This window comes from Helianthus annuus, chromosome 8, assembly GCF_002127325.2.
Source record: "Helianthus annuus cultivar XRQ/B chromosome 8, HanXRQr2.0-SUNRISE, whole genome shotgun sequence".
Lineage (NCBI taxonomy): Eukaryota > Viridiplantae > Streptophyta > Magnoliopsida > Asterales > Asteraceae > Helianthus > Helianthus annuus.
The window spans coordinates 98,711,639-98,718,179 of NC_035440.2; the positions used below are offsets into that span (position 1 = coordinate 98,711,639).

Genomic DNA, 6,541 nt, shown 5'->3' on the forward strand with positions numbered 1-6,541 from the left:
ATAGTTTTGGTCTAAAGTTTGGTTTGGATTTGAGTGTCTTTTCTACCATTCACAACGTTGATTTTATTTTCCTTACTGATCAAGGTTCTTCACATAGTCATATGGTCAGCGAAGTTTAATAATTTTATTGCATTGTGATCTTCTTATAGAATTAGACATGCTGTATACGTTTTGACTTTATTAAACGTTGGTTCATTTATAATCCACTACAAGAAACATGAGCATTAGCGACGACCTTTTTAGCGGCGACACTAAGCATGTCGTCGCTAATGCTCATAATCCGGAGCGCTCACATAACACCTAATGCTGACCGTTGATTAGTGGAGGGATCCGATGGCTAGGGTTTCTTTTACGCTGTGAATGCCAAAAGAAAAACAAGCGCCAAAATTTCCCCCCGCCCTAACCCTAAACCCTCACTTTCGGACCCAAATTCACTCTTTCTCTCCCAAAATTGCCCACCGACCTTCTCTCCCTCCATCCCTGTGCACCTCAATTTCCACCTAAGCAAGAGTTCCTGCCGCCACGAGCCACCATTTTCAGGTCATCTGTGAGTCAATCGCGTTCAATCCCGTGTTTTTTTTTGTTTGATGTTAAAAATCGTTAGTAGGTTAGCTTGTGTGAATGTGATTGAGTACCATTATTGCTTGCTGTTTTAATTGTTTGATTTTGTAGTTCAACTCGTAAGCATAGATAGAAGCCGGATAAAGATTTTTGTTGAGTTTGTTTGGAAATTGCATCTGAATGTGTGATAGGTTGCGATTTAGTGTTTTTGGTAGGTGTAGTGCTGGTATGGAATAAACAGTTTGTGATAATATGTTGAATATAGCTATATCATGAAAAAAAATTAGTGCTATCTTTCTAAAATCATAATTCGTTGCCTAAAACTAGTGTTGAATGGGTACAGAGAGAAAAAGGAAAGTGTTATTCGAATTCGTCCGCGAATCAGCGACTGTAGTCTTTGAGCGGCAGACCTTCACCGGCTCACCAGCGGTTCGAGGTGGCTCACCGGACTGTAATCTTCGAGTGGCAGACCTTCACCGGCTCCAAAATCGGTATCAACATTCCTAATTTTTTTGTAATTTCAGTAGATTGTGTCATTTTTTTTTAGTTTAACACACATACATTCTAGTCGATTTGGTGGGTCTTTTGACCATTTCAGGTTTTGATTCCATGTTATTTGACTTTTTTTAGTAAAAAAAAAGTGCTGTTAGGGTTTTAGGTCCGGGTCCAAGTGTGGGTTGGGCTTGGTTCTTCAGGTTCTTGCAGGTTGCGGGTTCGGGTTGGGGTTGGGTATTCAGCTTGTTAGTTTGAAATGTTTATGTGCATTTGAAGTTGGTTTAATTACTTTAGCAAATAATTCCGTCATGAAGCGCTGGTTCATTTACTGCATTTACTCATTTTGGATGGAACGACAGGTCTGAATATGCTGCCACAAGCTGGGGAGTTCAATGAGGTAAAACTAAAAGAATGTAGGTATTGAATATGTAATATAAAGCCTATTGATACTCGCGAAATGCTAACCAGTATCTAGAAGACAAGGTATGTTCTTTTATTTGTTTCTGCATTCACATCAACCGTCGCTTATTTTAAATAAATATACTGATGGTTCTTGTTGTTGGTTCATTTCTTCTTTCGGCAGCTCATTTCAGGAGTCAGCTACTGCCACAATATGGTATAAGTTAAATAAGTAGCTAGTTTATATACAAATTCTTGTTGCACGTGTTTGTCTAATTACAAATGTCGCCGCTAAAACTCCAGTTTGTTGTAGCAAGATTTACGGCGATATTAGTGTTGTGCAGTTTTAAGGGGTATGTATGTGTCTTTTGTTCCTGGGGTGGTGCAGGGAGGACATAAGCATGAGCATAAGGCTTCTCTTTAGTTGCAATGGAATTAAAATCAGTATCGTCAACACTTATCAAGTAAGATGCAATAGATTTAGGGATATGTGAATATACTTTTATTAATATACACTTATCAAGTATCTGCGTTTACGGCTGTATAACGGCTGTGAACAGGCCGTAAACGCAGCGGTTAACGGCTGCGTTTGCAGCCGGTTATCCGTTGCGTTTACAGCCCGTTCACAGCCGTTAAATGGCTGCGTTTATGGCTGTATGACAGCTGCGTATGGGTCGTAAACGCAGCGGTTTAACGGTTGCAAACGTAGTGGTTATCCGCTGCGTTTACGGCCCGTTCGTAGCCGTTAAAAAATCATTCTTCAATTGGCTTAATTGCTTAAATAAAGACATTTATAAAGTATTTTTTTTTGAACAAATTTATAAAGTATTTAGTTTGACCTTATTGATGTGGAGTAATGACCTTCCATTTCAAGAAGGGTAACATAGACTCTAAGTATGTTCCAGACACATAATATGTATCTATCATATACATTAAGAGCAATATAGATAACTATATTTAAAAAAAATAACACTTAGCCTATTACACTTGGGAAGATGGTGGAGTTTTGGATGGTGGTGGTGATGGAGTTTTGGATGGTGGTGGTGGTGGAGTTTTGGATGGTGGTGGTGATGGAGTTTTGGATGGTGGTGGTGGAGTTTTGGATGGTGGTGATGGAGTTTTGGATGGTGGTGGTGGTGGAGTTTTGGATGGTGGTGGTGGTGATGGAGTTTTGGATGGTGGTGGTGGTGGAGTTTTGGATGGTGGTGGCGGTGGTATTATGTAACCTATGGTTACTATAAGACCTCCCCCACCCCCAGCCCCCCTTGCCGGGATTATATGCGTGTCATGGTTGGCAGAACTGGTTGGTATTATGTAACCTATGGTTACTATAAGACACACCACAACTAGAGAGGCCATTTGAGGCTGATTCACTTTTCTTGATCCCATAGTTGTCAGTTATGGTTTCATGCATGGATCTTCCCTCTTTATATTGAGAAATCTTTTGCCTACCTAGCAAATGAGAATTACGTTTATGTCCTGTATTATTCTGACTTACTATTGATTATGCATTCTGTTTTTTTGATAATGTTTTAAAACTTCTCAATTTAGTTGGTTTTTGTAATCTTTCTGTCCCAAATCCTTAGTAAACCTTGAAGTTTCTAAAATATACTCAACAGATTAGCTCATTGACTTACCTTTATTTAACAGACAAAAACATACAAAGCAGTCATGTCATCGTACACTTGGCATATCTCATAGTTGAGGATTGAATCTGGCTTCTCATTTACGCTATACTTTCTCTCTCATCTCTCATAACCCTAATTTCAACTCTCTCTGCTCTTCTCTGGCGAACACGGCGACGAAACATCCAATACTTTTGATCAAGAATCAACATATTTAAAGATCTAACTCTACGATACTCTCTAATTTGACTATTTGATGATCGATTATAGATTTGATTTGAGGTTTTTTTTCCAGGAAATCAAATCCTCGAGATCAAATCAGCGACTTAGGGAAGCGGTATAATCAATCTTCATTAGATAATAGTCTTCATCGACGGTATTGATTCTTGATTCCGATATCCCCATCTTTTACATACGATTTCGTTTTCTTTAATCCGATGTTTCAGATCCAATGTTTTGTAGTTTTAATAAAGATTATGTTGTCGATTCATCTGATTTAAGGTACGCTTCATATCAATTCATCTTTAAAATATCGTTTTTCCCCAATTACGCTTGAACCCTAATATCCCATTCGGCCTCTGTCGATTCTCTTCCGTTGTCGATTTGAATTCTTGGTTTGAAACACGGACTATTTTTTTCATGATTTGAACCGACAATGAAAACCCTAAAGGTTTTAGAGTTTCTAATCAGGTGTTTTTTCAGACTGTTTATTGGAATCTGATAGCATTAGAGTTTCGATTGACAATTTTATGTTTAATATTTTGTGTTTATGATGTTATTTTGAAACAGGGTCTCTTTCAAATAATAATATGCCAGCGATCCTACTAAGCTAAGGTCTGATATCTTCAGTTATTCTCTGATTTGATTCATTGTTATTTAGATTTAATCCTGAACCAGATGTTGCTTTGTGTTTCAAAATATAAAGTTTATTATGTGTAGCGAATGTTATAAATCTTTTGCTTTAAGAATATGAAATTCATATGGATGGTTTGAATGTTTAATATGGTTACATGTGTTGGAAATGTTGATGTTACTATCAATTTTGAAAACAAAATTTAGTTTCAAAAGAGGTTTCAGGTTTTATAAGAGGTATGTATTCGTTCTCTTCATATATTTAAAACTTATGAATCACGATTTTTAGGTCAGACTGTAACCAAACCATTAGTAGCGCTTTTTGTACATCAAAAACCGAAGTTGAGTTATTGTTCTCTTCATATATTTAAATGTTTTCTTCTTTGATATCTTTTTAACTTGACAATATTAGGTTTTTAAGTTCATTCAAAATTGATATTTTTTAAAATATCAATTTAAGTATCTGAATATGCTTAACTGATTAGGGTTCAAATAATCAATTTAGGGTTTGAATTTGATATTACTGTATTAATTGGTATCTCACTGATAGAAGCATCTAACTAGCGGTACATTCGTCAACATCTCTATATATTCAAGTAAGATTCTATCTCCCTAACCCTCAAGTTTTATGGTTTTGTTTGATTTCGAATTTAGGTTTTATAACTTAGGAATGAGTTCAAGTATTAGCCAGATTTTCTATTTTGATGAGGTTGTATACGTGCTTCTGCACATTCTGATTATGGAATGGTCATTTATGGTAACAAATGTCGTTCCTGGCCTCCGGGCAATTTAACATAGGCTCTACTAAATACTAATCCACGTTAAGTTGTGTTTTTTGTTTGGGTTTATGATTTATTATAAATGCATGTTTTTGGTTTTACAGGTTTGTAGGGATAACCATAAGCACTACGGATTTGGAAGGATGTTCGTCATGTCAGTGGGTGAGTTTCCATACCTACAATTGTGATTCTAGGGAGATGTGGTGAAGGGAGATGTCAGTGGGTGAGTTTCCATACATATTTTGTGTATATGTCATAACAATTATGTAATTATGCAAATGACCTTGGTAACTTGGTCTGTCATGAAAACAGCAACAAATCCGACAATGCATACAGTTCCAACTCAAATTTACCACTCTTTGAAATATTATTAGAAGTTAATCCTAAGTGTGGTTCATGTGTGAAAGTTGAGGTGGGTGAATTGTAAAAGAATCTAGAAATAGGTTTATTATATTTTAGTATAGTTATTGGTTATTTGATTTAGTTTACATGGTTTCCTAATTAGAGTCTAAATAGGTGTCATGGTGATTATGTTTGTTTTCAGTGTAAATATAGATGTAGGATTTATATGTAATGTGTGTTTTTTATTTAATTAAAGAAAAAGAGGTGTGGGTGTGTTTTCACTTTTCATGAAAATCGCCGAGTTTGTTTTTGTGTTAATAATCGATCAAATCAAGGGTTTGATGCAATTATGCAATGTTTTGTTAGACCCAGTTGTTGCTAAAAAACTACTATTACAATATATTGGTACATGAAATTACCATTTAATTTATGATAATTGAGGGGCAGGTTGACTAATATCTATTCATTTTTTTCTTGGATTGTTGGCATTATCCTTTTGAATGCTATCATTGCATTTTAGTAGTCTTATATTTCAGTCACACATATAGTTACAAAATATTGTAGTGGTGCAGAGCCATCATTTTAAATCTTCAGCCTAATTTCTCATCATTAATAGGTTTTAGTCTAATTTCTCAAATTTTTGAAGAAAAGATTGTATTCTGATTGTGGTAGTTTATTTTGTAGGTCCTGATTCTCAGAGGATCGATAACAAAACCAAATCTCTTGTTTATCACAAACACGGTCACGAATGCGGAATCCCCGTGACTATGCCAAATCAAACATAGACAGTAACAACACAATATAACCAATGAAACACAGTCAATTGATTAAAAGGATGAGTACAAAGATCAAACAGATACACACACAGTTTGACGGTAGACTCTCAGGGTATGCTCTCATAGTTTCAAAGTGAAACCATGTTGTGTTTATATAGCAGCCTAGGCCCAACAGTGACGAAACTAGGAGTGGGCCCGACGAAACCTCACTTGGGCCTGACAAAACTCTACAGATGACGAAACTCAAGGAGTTTCATCACCCATCACGACGAAACATGAAGTTGTGACCAAAACAGAGTTTCATCATGAAGTGCTCGACGAAACTCTAAGTTTCGTCGATGGTTGCATAAGCTGTTTGGCTGCAAACTGTTAGACATTTTGCAGCAAATCTTATAAACACAAACAAACATAAAAACCATAACATGCAACATGTATAGTTCATTTACATTACATAACAAACTGAGACAACTTGTTGGACACAATTAGGATAGGAGGATATCCGACTTGGCCGACGGCGAATTACAGACTCGATAAAATAAAAGACCGTACATTACATCGATAATTAAGACAAGTGACAGACACCAAAATAATGCATCAACAAACTCCCCTTTGTCTGTTGCTGTCTTCGGTCTTCAATCTTCCGTCTTCAGTGTTTCAGCGTCCAGGTGCTTCGAGCATTAATTCCTCGATAAAAGCAATAACAAGCGACGCA

At 36.3% G+C, this 6,541-nt stretch overlaps 1 long non-coding RNA gene across 10 annotated transcripts; it reads left to right on the forward strand.

Moving 5' to 3' along the window:
- The first annotated feature begins 236 nt into the window (after positions 1 to 236).
- LOC110873492 lies at positions 237 to 6,260 on the forward strand. 10 transcript variants are annotated; one of them, XR_004863985.1, is made up of 7 exons: positions 237 to 547; positions 905 to 1,052; positions 1,416 to 1,539; positions 1,640 to 1,919; positions 3,376 to 4,528; positions 4,816 to 4,873; positions 5,738 to 6,260. It is a non-coding gene; the product is annotated as an uncharacterized LOC110873492 (long non-coding RNA). The 10 variants fall into 10 exon arrangements; XR_002555180.2 differs by having other exon boundaries at positions 241 to 547; positions 3,376 to 3,914; positions 5,738 to 6,257; XR_002555176.2 differs by lacking the exon at positions 5,738 to 6,260 and having other exon boundaries at positions 243 to 547; positions 3,376 to 3,581; positions 3,870 to 3,914; positions 4,816 to 5,059.
- The last annotated feature ends 281 nt before the right edge of the window (positions 6,261 to 6,541 follow it).